The 21,087-nt window shown below is 44.9% G+C and overlaps 1 pseudogene; it reads right to left on the bottom strand.

Annotated features, from left to right (window-relative positions):
• LOC138168294 (zinc finger protein 850-like) overlaps window positions 1–19,487 on the bottom strand; it is a 52,655-nt pseudogene extending 33,168 nt beyond the window's left edge.
• Window positions 19,488–21,087: the final 1,600 nt, after the last annotated feature.

The raw sequence follows: 21,087 nt of genomic DNA on the forward strand, positions 1-21,087 counted from the left end.
CTTTCCACATTGATCACATTCATAAGGTTTCTCTCCACTGTGGATTTTCTGATGTTCATCAAAATTTCTCTTATGTCTGAAATTCTTTCCACACTGATGACACTCATAAGGTCTCTCTCCAGTGTGGATGCTCTGATGTCTAAAAAGACCGCCCTTCCATGTAAAAGTCTTTCCACACTGATTACATTCATAAGGTCTCTCTCCAGCATGGATTCTAAGATGTTGACTAAGACTGTATTTCTCTGAGTAAGTCTTTCCACATTGATTACATTTATAAGGTTTCTCTCCTGTGTGGATTTTCTGATGTTTACTCATATTCTTCTTCCATCTAAAAGTCTTTCCACATTGGTTACATGCATAAGGTTTCTCTCCAGTGTGGATACTCTGATGTTGAACAAGAATGTCCTTCTGTGTGTAAGTCTTTCCACATTGATTGCATTCATAAGGTCTCTCTCCAGTGTGGATTTTCTGATGTTTACTCAAATTCTTCTTGCGTCTAAAAGTCTTTCCACATTGGTTACATGCATAAGGTTTCTCTCCAGTGTGGATTCTCTGATGTTCACCAAAAGCGGTCTTCTGTCTGAAAGTCTTTCCACATTGATTACATTCATAAAGTTTCACTTTAGTGTGGGTTCTCTGATGTTTATCAAAACTATTCTTCTGTCTGAAAGTCTTTCCACATTGATTACATTCATAAGGTTTCTCTCCAGTGTGGATTCTCTGATGTTTACTAATATTCTTCTTGCATCTAAAAGTCTTTCCACATTGGTTACACTCATAAGGCCTCTCTCCAGTGTGGATTCTCTGATGTTCATCAATATTTCTCTTATGTCTGAAAGTCTTTCCACATTGATGACATTCCTTGGGTTGATGATTTAAGCCAAGTTTAGCCTTGGAAGACTCCCGAGTGAGTCTTCCCTTCTCCATGTGTATTGCTAAATGGAGAGAAAAACATCATGAAACCAGGCTGCCAGACCCACCAACAATTTAGATAAATAGTCTCAGCTGGGGCCTCACTGGCGCAAGGCAATGCTCTGCCATATTCCTGACTCCCTGTGCTACTCACCACAGCAGCTCTTCCAATTCTTTTCATTCATCCCCAACCCTTCATCATGGCTTGTTACCACTCTCCCCACCTCCCCAACAATAACAACAACAAAAAATTTATGAAGGGTTTTCTTTTCCGCCTCATCTCATATGGAGCATCTTCTCCTTCCTAAACCCCGTATCACATCAAATATTCTTCTGCTTGCTGAAGAAAATCCCATGAAAGGTGCAAATAATCTCACTCTACCCCTCATCTATCTCCGAAGAGTCCTCCTCCTTTTCTTCACCAATTTTCACTGTCCCACATTAATGACTTTTCCTATTGCCTCAAATGAAATCATTTCTCACTAATCCTTGAAACACTCTCATGTGATCCATGCATCCCCACAAGACGGGTTCCAGTTCCTTCATTCTATGGCTAAAGTGCTAGAGAAGGCCATTTCCACTGTGTGTCTGCAACTCCTTTCCATGACTTTCTTTGAAATGATCTTTTTTCTTCTTTTCCCTTCTTTTTTCCCCTCCCCCGCCATACTGTCCCAGAAATGTCCACCATTAGACACAAATAGGTACATCTATGTAAAATTATTCTAGACATATGTCTATTTATCAGTATAAATATGTCTATTTCTCTATATGCAGATAGCATCTTTCTTCATTTCTACTTCATGCTTAATTTGGGTTTTTATAACAGTCAAAAGAAAAACGCTCTGCAGTTTTGCTCCCAATTTCATTGCTGGACTGAAATGTATCTCAAGAAAGTTCACCAAAAATCTCGAAATCTTAATTGTTCTAGACTTATCTGCAGGTTCTGACACTGTGAGTCTCCCCCTTTTCTTGATACTTGATGTTTGTTGACCTGAAGAAAGGCTAGGATAGCTCCCATAGGAAAGTCTAACCCCACTTTTGCACTTTCAGGAGAATTTCATGACCCCAAATTCCAGACCATGACTGTTTTTAGGATCACAAACTGATCCCTGGGAGGGAGCTGGAAGGCCATGGGATCCAAATGCTTTGTTTTACAGATGGAGAAACAGATTCAGTGCTTCACTGACTGACCCAGGCAGCCAATGCTGAGAAATATCTGGAAAAGGATTCCAAGGCAGGTCTTCCTGACCCAAATTGAGCACGTCCTTCACCACGACACATAGCAGGCTCATGGAATCCCAGCTCTCACATACCTGCTTTCACCTCACTCACCTGGACAGCAGCTCCTCAGGCCTTCTTCCTCCAGCATCAATGGTGCTTCCCTTGGCTCCAAATAAGGCATCATGTCTTCTCTGGGAACTGTTAGCCCTGGGCACATGGAATCAGTTAGGGAAGAGCAAGCAAAAAAACATGCAATTTAGTTGTCTTTGGGAAAAGGTGTTCAAAGCCAGATCCAGAGATGCTCCATTTGGAGATTCCCTCCACTCTGTTCACATACAAGAGTCTGTTCTCAGTCATTAGTGCTTGTAATGCAGGAAACCCAAAACATGGTGTGGCTCATGATCTTGCTGTACAACCTGTTCTAAGAGAGACCCAAACCTTCTGTGACCCCCACCCCCACCCTGTCAAGTTCCATTCTGGCAGAAATGCCTAATCCCAAAACTGGGTAAAAAGGGTTATTGTTCAAGACCAGCCTCAAGACCCAGAAACAGGGACCTTGGTGAATCAGCTTTTGCATGGTCCCCCTCACCTGTTCCTGCCTCCCTGAAACCTGTAGAAACCTTGTATACTGCTCATTTGCCTCTTCAGGTGAGAGTCTCCTGATGCCAAACTCGATACACCCTAGTTGGGCCACATTCAATTTCTTGGCCAGTCTGTTATTCCTGGCAAAGCCAGGGGGAGCATGCAAGCAAGGGCCCCAGGGTGGTGCCCAGGACTCCTGAAGTACAGTCTGACAGCATTCATTTTCTGAGCTTTGGGGAGAGGTTGGGGAGAAGGTCATGGAACAAGGCTGGAATCAGTAAACATGGCCTTGGTACACCTTCTTCACAGAAGGATGCACATTTCTGCACATTTCCCATTATATAGAAATTAGGGGCAGCTGATGGTGCTATGGAGAGAGCCCTGGTTCTAGAGTGAGGCATGCCAGAATCTAAATTCAGCCTCAGTTACCAGTTGTGTGTTCCTGGACAAGTCACATAACCTGCATTTGCCTCTTTCCTCAACTGTCAAATGGGGAGAAAAATGTCACCTAACCCAGAAGGTTATTGTGAGGATAAAGTGATATCATGTCGTAAAGAACGCTCTTGACCCAGTCCCTGTCAAATAGTAGGTGAAAATAAACGCTTCTTCACTTCCCTTGCTTTCTCACCATCTATGCTGCAATCTGAGGGCAATAGGAAGGGAGATGAAGGACAGACTTGCTATATGAGGGGCAAGTAGAAGCCTTAGGCTACAAACTGCTGCTTGTTAAAAAGATCATTCCAAATACTAGACCCCTCCCAGAGGGCACGGGCATGTAAGGAAAAGCAGCCTGAATGCCTGTCTATGTGGAAGCTAGACCAAAGAACCTCTGAGGTCAGTTCCAGGTCAGGATTCTTCCACACCCATCTGAAGCTGCCTAGAAGTGGTAAGAGACAGCTTCAGGACCGCCAAAGGAAACCCTCAGCTTCCTATCACAAAAGACAAGGATTTTTTATAGGAAAACCAGGGAGCAAGAGGACCCTGTCTCTCAGACACAGGAGCCCAACACTCTTCTCTGATGACTGACAGATGTTCCAAAGCCTGCACACCAGGGAATGGAGAAGTTCCCTTTGGTTGCAGACTCAGAGTGGTCAGGGGAAGTGTCCTTACCCAGGGACAGCAGGTTCTGGGCATTCTCCAGCATGACCTCCTTGTACAGCTCCTTCTGAGGATGGTCCAAGAGGCCCCACTCCTCCTGGGTGAAGTCCACAGTCACATCCTTAAATGTCACCAACCCCTAAATCAATAAAAGTCACAGGACGCAGAGGACACTGCAGACTTAAATAGGCCAACCCTCATTAATTTACAGAACAAAAGTGAAGCACAGAGAAGGGATTTACTCAAAGGTCATAGGCACCTCTTAAAACCACAGTCATTAAGAGGCCAAATGAATTTTGAGAAAAGCATTTTATATGATCAGTTGGAATAAAACTGGGAAGTACTATACTCTGAAATGCATCTCCCTGTGGAATTGGGGAGAAAGTTTGTTTTATCTGTGAGGTAGGTGGATCTGTGGAGGAGAATGAGAGAGGCTGAGGGGAAATATCTTCCTTAGCACAATCAATAAAAGTGGTAGGCTCTTTAAAAGAAAACAACAACATTTCTTAGATGTACATGCATGTTGAATTAATTTCCTTTCATATTCAATGGAGTTACAGGAAGATTTACTTCAATCCAAAGGACACAGAGACCAAACAAAGTAGAGAAATTATGGATCAGAGGAAAGGGAAGCCCTGTATGCAATATTTACTGCACTGATGGTAACCATCAATAGTACCACATAGGGCTCAGTCACAAGATATAGCAGACTCTCCAGAAAACCAAATCTAAGCAACATAAAAGTTAATGCACCACAACATAGCAGAGAGACACCCATCCTTTAGCCTTCCCATGAACCAATATAAGATCAGTATTTACTCATAAACCTCTCTATCTCCCTACCTGAGAATCCTCTCCCTATGCTGTCTAGTCTAGCTCTGATGCCCTGCTTCCTGTGGGCTCTGCTTCCCTTCAGCAAAATTCCTCCATGTGACTACATTCAGCCTTTTAGGGGGCAGAGTATACTTTCAAAGCAGGGAAGGTCTTCAAATTTCCATTACAAGCCTCAGACCAAATTTATACAATATACACATACACATATGGGTAGGTATACATATGTATCTTTATATATGCCAATACTGTAGATAACAGATACATCCAATACATACAAAATTATTGCCATCTATGTCCTCTATTAGAATGTGAGTTGCTTGTGATTAGGAACTATATTTTTTACCTTTTATTAAAAAGAAATTATTTCTTTTCAATTCAAACAAAACAACCACTTCCATAACAAGAGATGATTGCACAGGAAAATGCAAACCTACTGTGAACAACCTGCCATTCCCTCTAATTATACCACAAATTGATCACAGAAATTTCTATCTTTTCTTCTAGGAACCAGTTCTTTCTTTGGCTGCAGACAGCACCTCTCTTTATCTGCCCTTTATTTTTAATTTGCATATTTACAACAGTCAAATGAGTTATTTGCTCAGTGGTTCTTAAAACAATATTGCTGCTACTCTTAAAATGTACTTGATAAGGTTCTCTTGGCTTTGCTCACTTCACCCTTCACCATTTTGTGCCAGTCTTTCTGGTGCTTTCTAAGGTCACTGAGCTCATCATTTCTTAAAGCACAGTAGCCTTCCATCACAACCACACACCAAGACCCGTTCAGCCATTCACCAGATGATGGGCTTCCCTGAAATTTCCAGCTCTTCACCAAAAGAATTTCTCTAAAAGCCCATTCCACATTCAAAGTGATAATTGCTACCTGTGAATTTGGCTCCATCTCATTTTCACTATTTTCTTCCTCAAACTCTTTTTACCATATCCCTTTTACCTTACCTTCTTCCCCCATCCTCCTACAACCAACTTCACCAACCTGACCAAGAGCTCCCCCACCCCAATGTCAGTCCACACAGGCCTCCAAAAGTCCCCCCCCCATCCTCCTATTCCCAACCCCCACGGCCCTCTACAAAGCCCCCAGGCCCTGTCCTCCAATCTTCTCATCTCTCTACAAGTTCAGAAGATGTATCTACCCCTTTCAGATGCTCATGTCTCCTTTTCAACCCAGATGAGAGTAAGGCTCCAGCATTACCAGGTCTCCACCCCCACTTGCTTCCTCTGGACTAGTTCTTCTTTTCGAGCCCCATTTTGTAAAGTCCAAATACTTTGGAGATGCCCTGTTTCCCTGAACTAAGGTCCCACAAGCAGGCTGTACCCTGAGCTTGGCAGAACAATAATCCTTTGTGCTCTGGATGATCTCACCCTCTAGCCAAGTGTAATGCACCAGATGTGCCTGCCCCTAATTCCCAGGAACCTGAGAGCCAAGATCCATCACATCTCTGACATGGTCACACTCCCTGTTCCTTGTAGTCCTGGACCCCACAGAGTATTCACCACTCTGTAATGGGAATGTAAATTTAGAGATCTTCCCTACCCCTGGGCTAAAGTGCACCTGGAGCCTGGGGTGGGAGGCTTGTTTTTCAGTAGATACTTCTTGATTGGCCAGTGGGTCAATAAGGTTGTTACATTCTCTGAGCCAGGAGAAGGCTATATAAGCCCTGATGTGAAGCTTTGTTTTGGGGCTCACTTTGAGAAGTGTTCTGTGATTTGATCTGATGAAATTCTGGGAAGCCGTTGTCCAGGGCCCCCCGGCTTTGAAAAACCCAGATGTTGATTTGGTATGGATGTAATGGCTGGACAGTTTGAAATCTGTCTACTTGATCTGTTTCTCTGTCTTGATAATTCTATCTGTATATTCTGAAATTCGGGGTGCTGACCTTTTCCCCCTGAACTAGGTAAACGATACATGTTTGACTGATTAAAGTAAGCTTGTTAACCCATTTTGAGTTGATTTCCTTTAACAAAGCAGATCTAAGAACCTGTGGTGGCAGCGACCCTGGGGATGCTTGGGGTGCTTGCCGCTACACGCCCCCCAAGACTTGAGACAAGAACTGTTCCCACAGGACCCATGGGAACAGTAACTCAGGACCTAAGAATTACATCACAGTCCAGCCCAATGGAGTGCATTATGTATCTGAATACTGCTTGTACTGCAGCATGTTAAGTCTTCCTCCTCAGGACCACATCTACCTACAAGGGTTTTCCTCATTCTGAAGCTCATTGAACCACTACTTGATTCCAGACCCACCTGCCTCTGGCCTGCTGTTTTGGCTCCAGCCATTTCCAGGGTAGAAGCTGGTCCACTCTGGACTGCATTCAACATTCTGTTGAGAAATGTAATTTCTCCCATTTGCCTTTTCCTACCCCACTTTGTGTTTTAGAATCACCCCATCACATACAATTTCAAACTACTTTAGTAATGATGGCAGTTCTAAGAATACTGAAAACACTTTCATATAAATGTGAAATAAACAGTTTGACTCTAAGAGGAAAGGACCAAGGACAGAACCCCAAGGGACACCTATGGTTAGAGGGTTTGATCTCAGGAAGGTCCAGAATAAAACAGAGAAGTAGTCAGATGGTTGTCTGAAAAACCTAGGGAGAAAAGAGTATCCTGGAGGAGAGAGTGCTGAACACTGCCAAAGGCTGGAAAGAGGCCAAGGAGAATGAGGATGGAGAAGGTGGCCTCTATGGTCTCAAAAAGAGAAGAGGAGGGGAGGAGGGGGGCAAAGGTAGAGAAAGAAAGGAGGCCTGGCTTTGAAGGTGAGAGGGAGAAAGGTGTGTCCCACTTGGCTGAGAGTGGAGCACTCATCTCAGGCTGCCCCAGTTTAGATGAGACACTGGTAAAAAAAATCAGTGGTGGTGATGGCAGCTCCGGGACCTCTCAGCCCACAGACGGTAAAGGGGTCAAACAACTGCTTAGAAGATTACAGGGGTCCTTCTGTGGGCACCGGAAACAGGACTCCATTGCTCTGCCTGTAGTAGGATCTGGGTGGCAGTCCCAGGGTGAGGAGAAGCACAGCAGAGCTTGCAGCCCTTGGGGAAGAAAGAGTGCTTGTGTTTGCTCACAGACCAGAGCACAGGCCAGGAGAGTGATAAACAGTTCTGAGCTCATACTACCTTATACCTCATACCATACAGAACTGAAAACATACAGTGTGCCCACCATCTAGAAAGCAAAGCCCCACTTTGGAAAGGAGTTAAAAGTCAAGGAATAGGCTGGAAATATGAGCAAACAAAAGAAAAACATTCTCACTACAGAAAGTTGTTATAGTGACAAAAAAGTCAACACACTCAAAAAAAGACAACAAAATCAAAACTCCTGCATTACAAAAAAAAAAATCCTCCAAGAAAAATACAAACTTGTCTCAGGCTATGGAAGAGCTAAAAAATGATTTAAAAAATAAATTAAGAGACAGAGAAAGAATTGGTTAAAAAAAATTAGAGTGCTGCAAGAAAAGTCTGAAAAAGAATCAACACCTTGGTAAAGTAGGTACCAAAAAATGAATAAAATAATACCTTAAAAAAAAGAATATGTCAAATGGTAAAAAGAAGTAGAAAAATCGAATGAGGAGAAGAATGCCTTTAAGACTTGGATGAATGGGTGGGGGTTGGAGCCTAGATGGCAAAGTAAACATAGGAACTTGCTTGAGCTCTTCCCCTAATCTCTTGCAAATACCTGTAAAAAATAACTCTAAACAAATTTTAGAGCTACAGAACCCACAAAGTGACATCTCCAGCTGAGGACAGTTTATCACACTGGGCTGAAAGCAGAGCATATTCCCACATGGGCTGTGCAGGTACAGACTGGGCCAGAGCAGGTCTCAGGGAACTCAATCACAAACAGCTGTGATGGTTTCTAGACTTCTCAAACCACAGACGACAAAGATAAAGCAAAAGATCAGTGGGGAAACTACTGGACTTGAGTGAGAGAAGAGCATGGCCCAGCCCTGTCCCCGGCCCCAGGCCCCTGGGTGGCAGCAGCAGCAGCTGCTTCTGGAGCACCAGGCCCAGAGGGTGGAGGGATTAAGTGGCTGATCAGAGGGCAGGGTAACCCTAAAAGCAGGGATCCCTTTGCTGGGATGAGGCAGGAGTCCCTTGCCTTACCCTGCTGGGATCTGGGTCACAGTCTTGGGTGGCAGTCCTGGTGTGAGGAGAATTGCTAGTGTGGCAGAGCTCGTGGCAACTGTGGAGAGGGAGTCCTCCTCACAGTTCCAAGGCAGAGTAGACAGCTTGTGGTCACTCACAGATCACACCACAGGCCAGGGGAGGCATAACCTCTCCTTTGATCATATCAATGTAATGGGAATGTAAATTTGTAAGATCTTCCCTGCCCCTAGGCTAAAGTGCACCTGGAGCCTGAGGTGGGAGGCTTGTTTTTCAGTAGATACTTCTTGATTGGCCAGTGAATCAATAAGGTTGTTACATTCTCTGAGCCAGGAGAAGGCTATATAAGCCCTGATGTGTAGCTTTGTTTTGGGGCTCACTTTGAGAAATGTTCTATGATTTGATCTGGATTTTGGGAAGCCGTTGTCCAGAGCCCCCGGCTTTGAAAAACCCAGATGTTGATTTGGTATGGATGTAATGGCTGGACAGTTTGGAAAGCTGTCTACTTGATCTGTTTCTGTCTTGATAATTCTGCCTGTATACTTTGAAGTTCGGGGTGCTGCCCTTTTTCCCCTGAACGAGGTAAATGATATATGTTTGATTAAAGTAAGCTTGTTAACCCATTTTGAGTTGCTTTCCTTTATCAAAGCAGATCTAAGAACCTGTACGGGCAGCCACCCTGAGGATGCTTGGGGTGCTTGCTGCTACAAAATGGCGCCCGAACAGGGACCTGCAGAGTAAAAGGAAAGTATGGGGGTTGGGATAATTGTTTGTTTCCCAGTTGTGGTAGCTGTGAGTCTGTGGAGCCATGGAGCAGGAGAGAAGAATGGCCTGCATGTGGACTTCACTGAGCTGAGAGCAGGAATGGTGAGCTGCCTGCATCGGGACCTGGGCAGAAGCCAGGAGTGGCTGCCGCCTGCGGGAGGAAAAGGAACTCAGGAGTTCGGAATTCAGCCACCGGAAAAGATAAGAACTGAACAGCAAAGCAGGGGCACTGAATGTGTTTCCTGGCTGCATCCCACAGTTTGGGACCCAGGGGGAGGATGGACTTGTGACTATGGTGGGTGGGATGAAGTGCCTTGGATCCCCAGGGACCCCACCTTGTTGGTTCTGTTGCCCAGCCCCCTCTCTGTGCTTGGAGGCAGGGGCTGGAGCTGTGTGAGGGGAAGGATACCCCTCCCCCCTCCCCCAGAGAACTTTATTTGAACTCTTGTTTTGAAGTGAAAATGCTATGTACTTTGTGTTTGTTTAAGGCCCAGTGGCCACTTTGGTAACTTTAGTTCTGTATCTTGCAAATGTGACCTATGATTGTTAATCTTAATTCAAAAGTAAATTGTCTATGCTATGGGCATGAAAGCTCTTGGGGCTGAATGTAATGGGAATGTAAATTTGAAGAACTTCCCTGCCCCTAGGCTAAAGTGCACCTGGAGCCTGGGGTGGGAGGCTTGTTTTTCAGTAGATACTTCTTGATTGGCCAGTGAGTCAATACGGTTGTTACATTCTCTGAGCCAGGAGAAGGCTATATAAGCCCTGATGTGTACCTTTGTTTTGGGGCTCACTTTGAGAAGTGTTCTGTGATTTGATTTGGATTCTGGGAAGCCGTTGTCCAGAGCCCCCGGCTTTGAAAAACCCAGATGTTGAAACCCAGATGTTGATTTGGTATGGATGTAATGGCTGGACAGTTTGGAAAGCTGTCTACTTGATCTGTTTCTGTCTTGATAATTCTGCCTGTATACTTTGAAGTTCGGGGTGCTGACCTTTTTCCCCTGAACGAGGTAAACGATATATGTTTGACTGATTGAAGCTTGTTAACCCATTTTGAATTGCTTTCCTTTATCAAAGCAGATCTAAGAACCTGTATGGGCAGCCACCCTGAGGATGCTTGGGGTGCTTGCTGCTACAATCACCTAAGAAGAACTGAAAATTTCCAGGTGCCTAGAAGTAGCTCTGACAACAGCCGGGCAAAACCGTAGAAATTCAAGATAGCACTCTCCACTCTGAAAGCAGAGTCCTACCTTGGCAAAGAGTTCAAAAGTGAATTGGCTGGAAAAATAAGCAAATGGAGAGTAAAAAAATCAGACAATAGAATCTTTCTTTGGTGACAAAGAACAATAAAACATACAACCAGAAGAAGAAAACAAAGTCAAAAATACTGCATCAAAAGCCTGCAAGGAATACATGAAATGGTCACAGGCCAAAGAGAAACTCAAGAAGGATTTTGAATATCAAGTAAGAGAAGCAGAGGAAACATTGGGAACAGAAATGAGAGGGATGCAAGAAAAACAAGTCAACAGTTTGCTAAAGGAGTTCCCAAAAATACTGAAGAAAATAACACATGAAAAAATAGACCAACTCAAATGGCAGAAGAAGTCCAACAACGCAACAAGGAGAATGTTTTAAAAAGCATTACTGACCAAATGGAAAAGGTGAGAAAACCTCACTGAAGAAAATAATTCCTTCAAAATTTGAATGGAGGAAATGGAAGCTCAAGACTTTATGAAAAATCAAAAATTATAAAACAAAGCCAAAAGAATGAAAAAATAGGAGATAATGTGAAATATCTCTTTAGAAAGCTCACTGACCTAGAAAACAGATCCAAGAAAGATATTTTAAAAATTATTATTGTTTCTGGAGTACCTTAAAGGTGTGACCTAAAGAGCCTAGACATCATCTTTCAAGATACTGTCAAGGAAAACTACCCTGATATTCTAGAACCAGAGGGAAAAAGAGAAATTGAAAGAATCCACCAAATGCGTCTTGCAAAAGAGCTCAAAAAGCAAACTCCTAGGAATATTGTAGGCAAATTTCATACTTCCCAGGTCAAGGAGAAAATATTACAAGTAGTTAGAAAGAAACAGTTCCAGTATTATAGAAGCAAAATCAGGATAACACAACATCTAGCAGCTTCTACATTAAGGGATCAAAGGGCCTGGAAAGTGATATCCTGGAGGTCAAAGGTGCTAGAATTAAAACCAAGAATCACCTACCCAGCAAAACTGAGAATAATATTTCAAGGGACAAAATGAACATTGAATGGAATAGGGCCCTTTCAAGCATTCTTGATGAAAAGACCAGAGCTGAACAGAAAATCTGAGTTTCAAATACAAGAATCAAAAAAAGCTTCAAAAGGTAAGCAGGAAAGAGAAATCATAATGGATTTATTAAAGCTGAATTGTTTATATTTCTACATGGAAAGATGATATTTTTCACTTGTGAGACTTTTCTCAGTATTAGGATGGTTGAAGGAAAACCAAAGACACACACATATGTATGTACATACATACATACATATATACACACATACATACATATATACACACATACATACATATATACACACATACATACATACACACACACACACATATATATATATATAAACACACACATATACCCACACCCACACATACATACACATGTATATATAGATAGAGGGCACTGGGTGAGTTCAATATGAAGGGATGATGCCTAAAAAATAAAACTAAGAGGTTAGAGGGGACTAGATTGGGAAAAGGAGAAAAGGAGAGAGAGAATAGGGTAAATTATCTCACATAAAAGTGCCAAGAGAAAGCTGTTACAATGGAAGGGAATAGCAGGGAAGTGAAAGGAAATGAGTCAGCCTTACTCTCACTAGTTTTGGCTTTAGGAGGGAATAACGTATACACTCAACTGGGTATCTTACCCTATAGGAAAGCAGGGGGTATATATATATAAAAGAAGGATAAAAGGGGCTGTGGGATGATAGAAGGCAGGGCAGATTGGGGGAGGGGAAAATCAGAAGCAAACACTTTTGAAAAGGAACAGGGTCAAAGCAAAAAACAAAATAAATGGGGGGTAGGATAGGATGGAGGGAAATATAGCTAGTCTTTCACAATATGACTACTATGGAAATTTTCTGCCTAATTACACAGGTATAACCTATACTGATTTGCTTCTCAATGGAGATGGCTTAGGAGAGAAGAAGGCAGAGAATCTGGAACGCAGTTTTAAAAACAAATGTTAAAAAATTGTTGTTACATGAAACTGGGAAATAAGATACACAGGCAATGGGGTACAGAAATCCACTTGGCCCTACAAGAAAGTAAGGGGGAAGGAGGTAAGCGGGGTATGGGGAGCTAGAAGGGAGCACAGTCTGGGGGAAGGGGTAATCAGTATGCTTGCCATCTTGGGGTGAGGGTTAGGGGAGAGATAGAGAGAAAGTTTGGAACTCAAAATCTTGTAAAATGAATGTTGAAAATTAAAAATAAATAAATCCTGGAAAAAAAAAAGAATTTGTCAAATGGAAAAAAAGAAGCACAAAAGTTGATCTAAAAAAGAACTCCTTAGAGTAGAATTGGCCAAAGGCCAAAGGTCCAAAAGGTCACCGAAGAGAATATTTCCTTAAAAATTAGAATTGAGCAAGTGGAAGCTAATCACTCCATCAAACATCAAGAAACAATGAGGAAAAAAAAAGACAATGTGAACTATCTCCTCAGAAAAATAACTTACTTCGAAAATGGATCCAGGAGAGAAAAGCCATGATCAAAAAAAGAGCCTAGATATTATTTTTCAAGAAGTTATCAAGGAAAACTCCCCTGATATCCTAGAAGCTGAGGGTTAAATGGACACTGAGTGAATCCACCGATCACCTCCTGAAAGAGATCCCAAAATACAAACTCCCAGGAATACTACAGCCAAACTGTGGGGCTCCATGGTCAAGGAGAAAATATTGCAAGCACCCAGAGAGAAACAATTCAAGTAGACCTGGAGTCACAGTCAGGATAATACCAGATTTAGCAGCTTCTACGTTAAAGGATCAAAAGCTTACAATGTGATTTTCTGGAGAGCACAGGAGCTAGGATTACAACCATAAATTACCAGCAAAACACAGTATAATTCTTCAGGGGAAAAAACAAAAACAGATGTTCAATGGAATAGAGGTCTTTCAAGCATTCCTAATGAAAAGACCACAGCTGACTGGAAAATCTGACTTTCAAATACGAGAGTCAAGAATAAAAAGGTAAACAGAAAAAAGAAATTTCATAAAGGATTCAATAAGGCCAAACTATTTATATTCCCACACAGGAAAAGGATACTTTAAAGTCCTAAGAGCATTTTCGATGTGAGGGTAGTTAGAAGGAGTACATAGACAGAGGGCACAGTTGTGAGGTGAATATGATGGGAGGATATCAAAAAAATATAAAATTAAAGGAAGAGAAAAAGGAATGTTTTAGGTGAAGGATAAAGGGAGAGATAAAATAGGGTAAATTATCTGACATGAAAGAGGCATGACAGATTTTACAATGGAGAGGTGAATGGGGGAAGTGACAGTAAAGACTTGAATCTTGCTCTCATCAGAAATAGCTCAAAACAGGGGTAACATACACACTCACTTGGGTATAGAGATTTCTGTCAGCTCACAGGAGAACAGGAGAGAAAAGGGATAGGAGAATGGGGCATGCTCATACAAAGGAGGGCAGATTGGGGGAGTTGCTAATCAGAAGCAAGACAGTTTTGAGGAGGGACAGAGTGAAAGGAGAAAGAGAAAATAGAATAAAGAGGGGAAACAGAATGGAAGCACATACAGTTAGCAACATAAATATAAAACATAAGTATAAAAAACTTTAAAGGAAAATTCTCCGATAAAGGCTTCATCTCTCAAATATAGAGAACGGAGTCAATATGAAAATAAGAGCCATTCCCCAATTGATAAATGATCAAAAAATATGAAGTCAGTTTTCAGATGAAGTTATCAAAGCTATCTCTAGTCACATGAAAAAAATGATTGGAGAAATGCAAATTAAAATAATTCTGAGGAACTACCTCACACCTATTAGACTGGTTAATAGGACATAAAATGATGACACATGTTGAAGGGTATAGGGGAAAATTGAGACATTAATGCACTGTTGGTGAAGTTGTGAACTGATTCAACCGTTCTCTGGAGCAATTTGCAACTATGCCCAAAGGGCTATAAAGCCATGCCTATCCTTTGATCTAGTAATGCCACTACGAGGTCTATATGCCAAAGAGATGAAAAGCAAAACAGCAAAGGACCTGTATGTGCAAAATATTGAGAGCAACTCTTTTAGTGGTGGCAAAGAAGTGGAGACTGAGGGGATGCTCACCAACAGAGGAATGGCTGAACAAGCTGCTACAAGACTGTGCTGGAACCCTGCTGTGCTATAGGAAATGATGAGCAGGATGCTCTTAGAAAACCCTGGGAAGACTTACATGAACTGATGCAAAGTGACATGAGCAGAACCCAGAGAATGCCGTACACAGAACAGCAACTCTGTTTGACAATTAATGTGAATGACTCGGCTATTCTCAGCAGCATGATGATCCCAGACAACTTTGAAAGACTTAGAAGGAAAAAGCTCTCCATCTCCTGAGAAAGAACTGATGGAGTCTGAATGCCTACTGAAGGAAGTGAGAATATTGGGGCTGGGGGTGGCTTTATTAGGATTCCATCACAGATACTCTCACTTCCTTGTAGGCCTCCCCACCCCCCAACACCCTAACTTCTTCATATATGCCTTACTGCTCACTAGAACAGGTGTTTCCATGAACTCCTATTTCTACAGAAACAGCAAATCCCATCCATGGGATGGGATCCCAGTCACTGCCCCCAGACCCATCCCTTGTATTTCCCAAAGAAACAGAAGGTTTGTCCATGTACGCGACCACAAGCACGTCCATCTAGTCTCAGACAGGGCTACAATACTCAGCCAGTCAGAAAGCAGCACCAGCAGGATGGGGACCCCAAAACAACGGAACAGGACAGAACTGACCTAGAATGAGAGAGGCTTATTATAACATCATTATCCTACATACATACTCCCCCCCATGGGTTTTTCCGTACCCATTGTGGGTAACTGCATGCACAGTTCCACTGGGGCTGGGTCCTCCCCCTCCATTACCTAATCCATCTTGTTTCTCTGAAGTTGCTGGTTCCTCTTGGAACTCAGCCTGCTCCATGAGAGGTGTCGATCTCAATGAATGCCTATACTTGGACTAGAGGTGGTCTGACTCTGAATTCTTTGAGATGGTTCCACCACAGCACATCCTGAAACCCCAACACTTCTGAGTAGACAGAAAAAGGGGCAGCGAACCTGCCTGGCTGCAGCCTGCACTGCCTTATTCAGCCTGTCACTAGCAGGGACCCTGAGAATTCCTACAACAGGATCAAAAGAGAGAAAATGTATGAGCTGAACAATGTGGCACATAGTGGATACATATACCCAGCCCCAGTACCCTTTCCAGTCTCCCTCTACCTCCCACCCTCCCTTCCTGCCCCTGCTCTGAGACCCAAGGACACAGGCCTCCAGACTGATTCTTGATCAAGACCCTCCATCTCCTGACTCTGAGCTTTTGCAATGACTGTCTCCCATGATTGGCAGGTTCTTGATCCTGACCTTGGTCTCTGCGCTTCTTTCAAGTCTCAGCTAAAATTTCACTCTCTGAAAAAACACATTTTCCTGGTCCCCTCAGAGTTCATTGTACTTTATACTGTAGAAAGCTTCTCTGGACAAGGGTACCCCACTGGTACTGTGGACAGGGTGCTGTCCCTGGACTCAGAGAGACCTAAGCTCCAATCTTGCCTCAGACACTAGCTGTGTGACCCTAGGTAAGTCACTTCACCTTGTTTGCCTCAGTTTCCTCCTCTGTAAAATGAGCTGGAGAAGGAAAGGACAAACCACTCCAGGATCTCTGCCAAGAACAACCCAAACGGGCTCATGAAAACTTGGAAGACTCTACACAACTAAAAACAACTCAACTCCAAAAAGTAACACTTATTGATGGGACCCAAGAAATGGTAAATGGGAGGGATTCGGGGAAATTTGCCTGACTTATTCTAGTGAGGGAGAACTTCAAAAGACAGAGAGGAGGGCAGCACCCAGCTGTGATGTCAAGGGAATCTGAAGACCTGCCTGGATCACATGGAGCCCATGGTAGGAGGAGCCTGCCCAATGGGTGCAGCAGGAAGTGAGAGTGAGGCAGAGCAGCTAGCATGAGAGACAGGGGGAGGATGTCTGTCTGTGGTTTGAACTTGTGTCTGTGGGGAGGCCTACAGGAGGGAAGGCTTGGGATGTCCGTGTTCCCTGCATCGGTGACATGTATGGACTCTGTCTTAAAAAGAGCGCTCCCTGCATTGGCAATGTTTAAAGGCTTCTTTGTTACTATGATGGATTTTGGATGATGGCTATTTGAATAAATGTCTGGGTTTCATCTTCAATGAAGAGAGTCTGTTACATCTTCTCATTCAAACCTGGGAATAGGCCTGCAGGTTCATGGCATTGATGAAATACATGGGAAGAGAGGATATGCAAAGTGTCAGTGGATCAGTTTAACACAGAGATACAGAGAGCAGGGCAGTGTTTGTGGGGATGAGTCTCTGCCCACCCAGGGAAGGCAAAAACTGCTGCAATTCAGGTTGAGTCTCAGCGGCACTTCTCTAAAGAGTTTCAAAGAAGCAGGTGGATGCCCAACCAGTTGGAAAGATTTATTACAGATTCCATGCTATGGAAAGTGGTTAAGTCCCTTGGAGGAATTAGCAACTTCAGTAAGGCAAGACATACAGTTTTACAGAGAATATGATGCTGATCACACAACCAAAATTTACATAGAATACAGGTACATGGCTAATACCGTGTTTCCCCGATAATAAGACCTATCCCAAAAATAAGCCCTCCCCTTACTGTGTAAGATTCCTCTAAAATAAGCCCTCCCCCGAAAATAAGCCCTATTGAGATTGCTACTGTGGTGAAGGTGCTCCCCTGCGCTACACGCTACATTACGGTACCCTCTGTATGCACCGTCTTCCCCCTGGTGAAACGCACGCCGCGCTCCGAGCTGCATCCAATCAGAGCTGCAGCAGTGAGCACATCATCCTGTTCTTCTCCAGTGATTTGCTTGCTGGCGGCATTGAGAGCAGTGCCGTGGAGGAGAGCTGAGGCAGGACAACATAAGCCCTCCCCTGAAAATAAGCCCTCTGGTGTTTTTCTTTCCAAAAAAATTAATAAGACAGTGTCTTATTATTGGGGAAACACGGTATTAGAAAGGCAGGAGGAGTTTGTTAAGGGATTAGGTAATGGAGGAGGGGTCCCACCCTCAGTGGAACTGTGCATATGATTACCCATAATGCATACAGAAAATGTCAGATGACGGGCATGCATATATCGTAATATTATAGCATGTCTCTCCAGATCCTAAGGGTCACTTCTTCACTATTCCTATGAAAGTGCTATTGTAGCTTGAGCCCTTTCTGGGTTGGTAGTCCAGCATCCTGCTCCACATCCTGGGGGTGCTGACTTCTGATTGGCTAGCTACTGTGGCCCTGTCTGGTCAAGATGGATGATGTGGCTGAGGTTGAGTGCATTCTGGGGGAATAAATCTGGGGACAGTGGCTAGGATCCCATCACAGGGAAAGGCCTGCTTCCTGTTTGGGGACTCGTGTTTTGTTCTAGTGAGCAGGGAGAAGTACATGAAGAAGTTAGGGTGTTGGTCAGGGCCTTGGTAGGGGCAGTGGGCCTGCTGGTCAGTGGGGCCGGCCAGTTTTACTAGGATTCCATAAGACTGCCAGGGATCTCATCTCCTCATCTGTTTTCTAGAAAGGTTCTGGCTTCTCCCTGGGCCTTTATCTTCTGGCCTGAGGGTGGGGGTGGGGGGGATGACACTTTTGTAATCTCTATAACATTGTGAGTCTTGCCTGACTGATGTCCCTGGTTCCTCTAAGACACTCAGTGAAACCTCAAATCCATCATCCAAGTTTCTAGCCTGGGCCGACCCTCCGCCCCCACCAGCTGCAACAATGTAGCTACTGTTTTAGTCAATTTCAGGTCATTTCCCCACAGAAAGGTCCAGGAGAAAGATATTTCCGGCTTCCAGGCCCATCCTCCAGGTCTGGGGCAATGGCCTCATTAGCCAATGTAGGTCAAGGCTGAGGACAGAGTGCACTCACCTGGGGAGGGGGGCTGAGGCTCCCAGGGGCCATGCCCTGGGGGTCCAGGCTCCCTGCTAGGCCAGGCCTGGGTCCTCTGCAGGCTGAGCTGGGCAGGAAGAACGATCCCAGGGGCGGGGGTCTGGCTCTGCTCTTCTGGGCAGCAGCTGGCCTGAGGGGATACACAGGGTAAGGGCCCAGCGGGGTTACAAAGCCCCTGGCCCTGCCCTGGGGGGAGATGTTGGGCACAGAAAAGGAGGGTTTGAGCTGGAAGATTACTTCTCCTCCTCTCACATCGCCCAGGGAGGGCACAGGGGGCTTGGGCTCGCAGAAGGGAGGAGACTGGTCTGAGACTCCAGGGCTCCCAAGCCAGAGCTGCCCTGGAAGGGTGCTCTGCCATCCCCACCTCCCCCTCTCCCTCACACAACACCCCTCCGCCCCTCTCCCTCTCCTTGTCCGGCCCCTGCCCCCTTTTTTATATTCTAAACTTCACTGCAAACTAGAGCTCCATTTCGCGTACTGGGAGAGGAGTAGGGATGGGGGTGCAGAGCCGCAGAACCAGCCAGATTCTCCCCTTGCACAAGGCACCGCGTCCCGCACCTCACGTGGCTACCAGGCAATTCCTGCTAGAGAACCAGCTCCCCGTGACTACAATAGGCCCCCACGCCTCCTCTGCCTCCGCATCTGCGCGCTGTGTCCCTCTTCCTAGCCCAGCCTCTGACTCCGTGTCTGGGCCTGCGCATTCTCCATCTTGCTCCCGCTCTCCTCTGGCTGCAACTCTGCCTCCACCCCTGCGCCTGCGCTCCATTCCTCTCCCTTGCCCTGCCTCTGTCTTGGCGTCTGCGCCTTCCTCCCTCTGCGCCCATCCTTCCTACCCCTCAGCACCTCCAAGCAGATCTCTCGCTGCTTTTCCCAGAATGAGGCTTAGAGACCGGATGCCGGCAGTTTTCCAACTCTGCACTGTGTGCACCCCAAAAACTGTGTGCCACAGATATCCTTACCCGAATAACACAAGGTGGGAAGCAGAAAACAATGGTTTATTATGATGGAGAGAAGCAATTTACAAAAGGCAATGGCCAAGTTATAAAGGCCTAGGCGGAATGCTCCCCCACCTGCTGACCCCTTTCTTCCATTGGCTGGAAGTTAAGTGCACACTCTGCCTCAGCCACCGGAACAAGGAATGAGGAGACCTCCCAAGGTGCATTGAAGAAAGCATTGCCCTCCCATACCCAACAGCCTTACCACATTTGAGAGTCTAGTCTGGGAAGTTTTGACTTCTCTCGCTTAGGACTGAGGAGCGTCAGGCAGCTCCCCTTCCTTCGGGTCGCAGGAATTAGGGTGGAGAGAGCAAACCACTGGGGACACCAAGGCAGGGGCCAGTACCCTGAGAGTTGAAGGTGAAATTTCTGCAGGGGAGCAGACACAAAGTGAACCAGGACTTTAAATAAGCCTGGACCAAATATCAAAAGGAGTAGAATGATTAATAATGGGGTCAGAAAGGTAGAGGAATCATCCCCTCCCCCCCCCCAGGAGGAGGTAGGGGGATATAGCAGGCTGGAGTAGATGGCTTGCACCCAAGAGGAGGAGGAGGTAGGGGGATATAGCAGGCTGGAGTAGATGGCTTGCACCCAAGAGGTGCCTGTAGTATATCCTTCAAGTGCTCAAAAGATAAATTCCACACAGGGTTGTAAGGGAATAGCTGGAGAGCTGTGCTTATCCTGGGAATGATGGTGATACACCCAGCAAGCATGTACTCTGCCCTGCCCCACAGAGTCCCCTATTTGAATGAAGGCATTAGATTCAGGAATAGGGAGGCTAGGCACAGAAGTGGTTCAAGGTGGGGCCCAGAACCCAGCACAGCTAGAAAGTCCCAGGTATGTCCCCCAGGTGAGGGGCTTCAGTGCATAGTCTCCTTTGATCACTTCTCTGGCTGGTCACAACCTGCATCTTATCTCCCATCTCATATCTTGCCTCCTGCTTGCTTCATCTGCCTCAGCACTCCTGTCTGTCTCACCATCCACCCAAATGCTTTTGGGAGAGGGACAAAGGAACTGAGTGGGGGTGGGGAGGGGAGTAAAATGAGGCAGAAGCAGCGTGCTGGGGCTGAGGAGAGCGTGGAACAGGTGTCCTTGCTGCATGGCCACCTGTTGGTGGACAGCCGGCAGGCGGGAGACACAAATCTGACCAGTCAGCTTAATATGCAAGGCCCAAATAGAAGGAGCAGTAAAGTGATGTTGATGAAGGATGGCTCCCAATAGGTTCAGCAGGGACTCTGATCTTATCTTAAGACTGAACCTTCGATTCAGTATGGAAAGAACCTTCGATTCAGCCTTACTTGGAGTCAGAGTTGAAAAAGTTTATTATGCGCTTTCCAGCGGGCAAGGATCCTTAGGGGA

Source organism: Petaurus breviceps, unplaced genomic scaffold, assembly GCF_028583685.1.
Source record: "Petaurus breviceps papuanus isolate PSGF00001 unplaced genomic scaffold, PetGlider_PUasm1.0 356, whole genome shotgun sequence".
NCBI classification, from domain to species: Eukaryota; Metazoa; Chordata; class Mammalia; order Diprotodontia; family Petauridae; genus Petaurus; species Petaurus breviceps.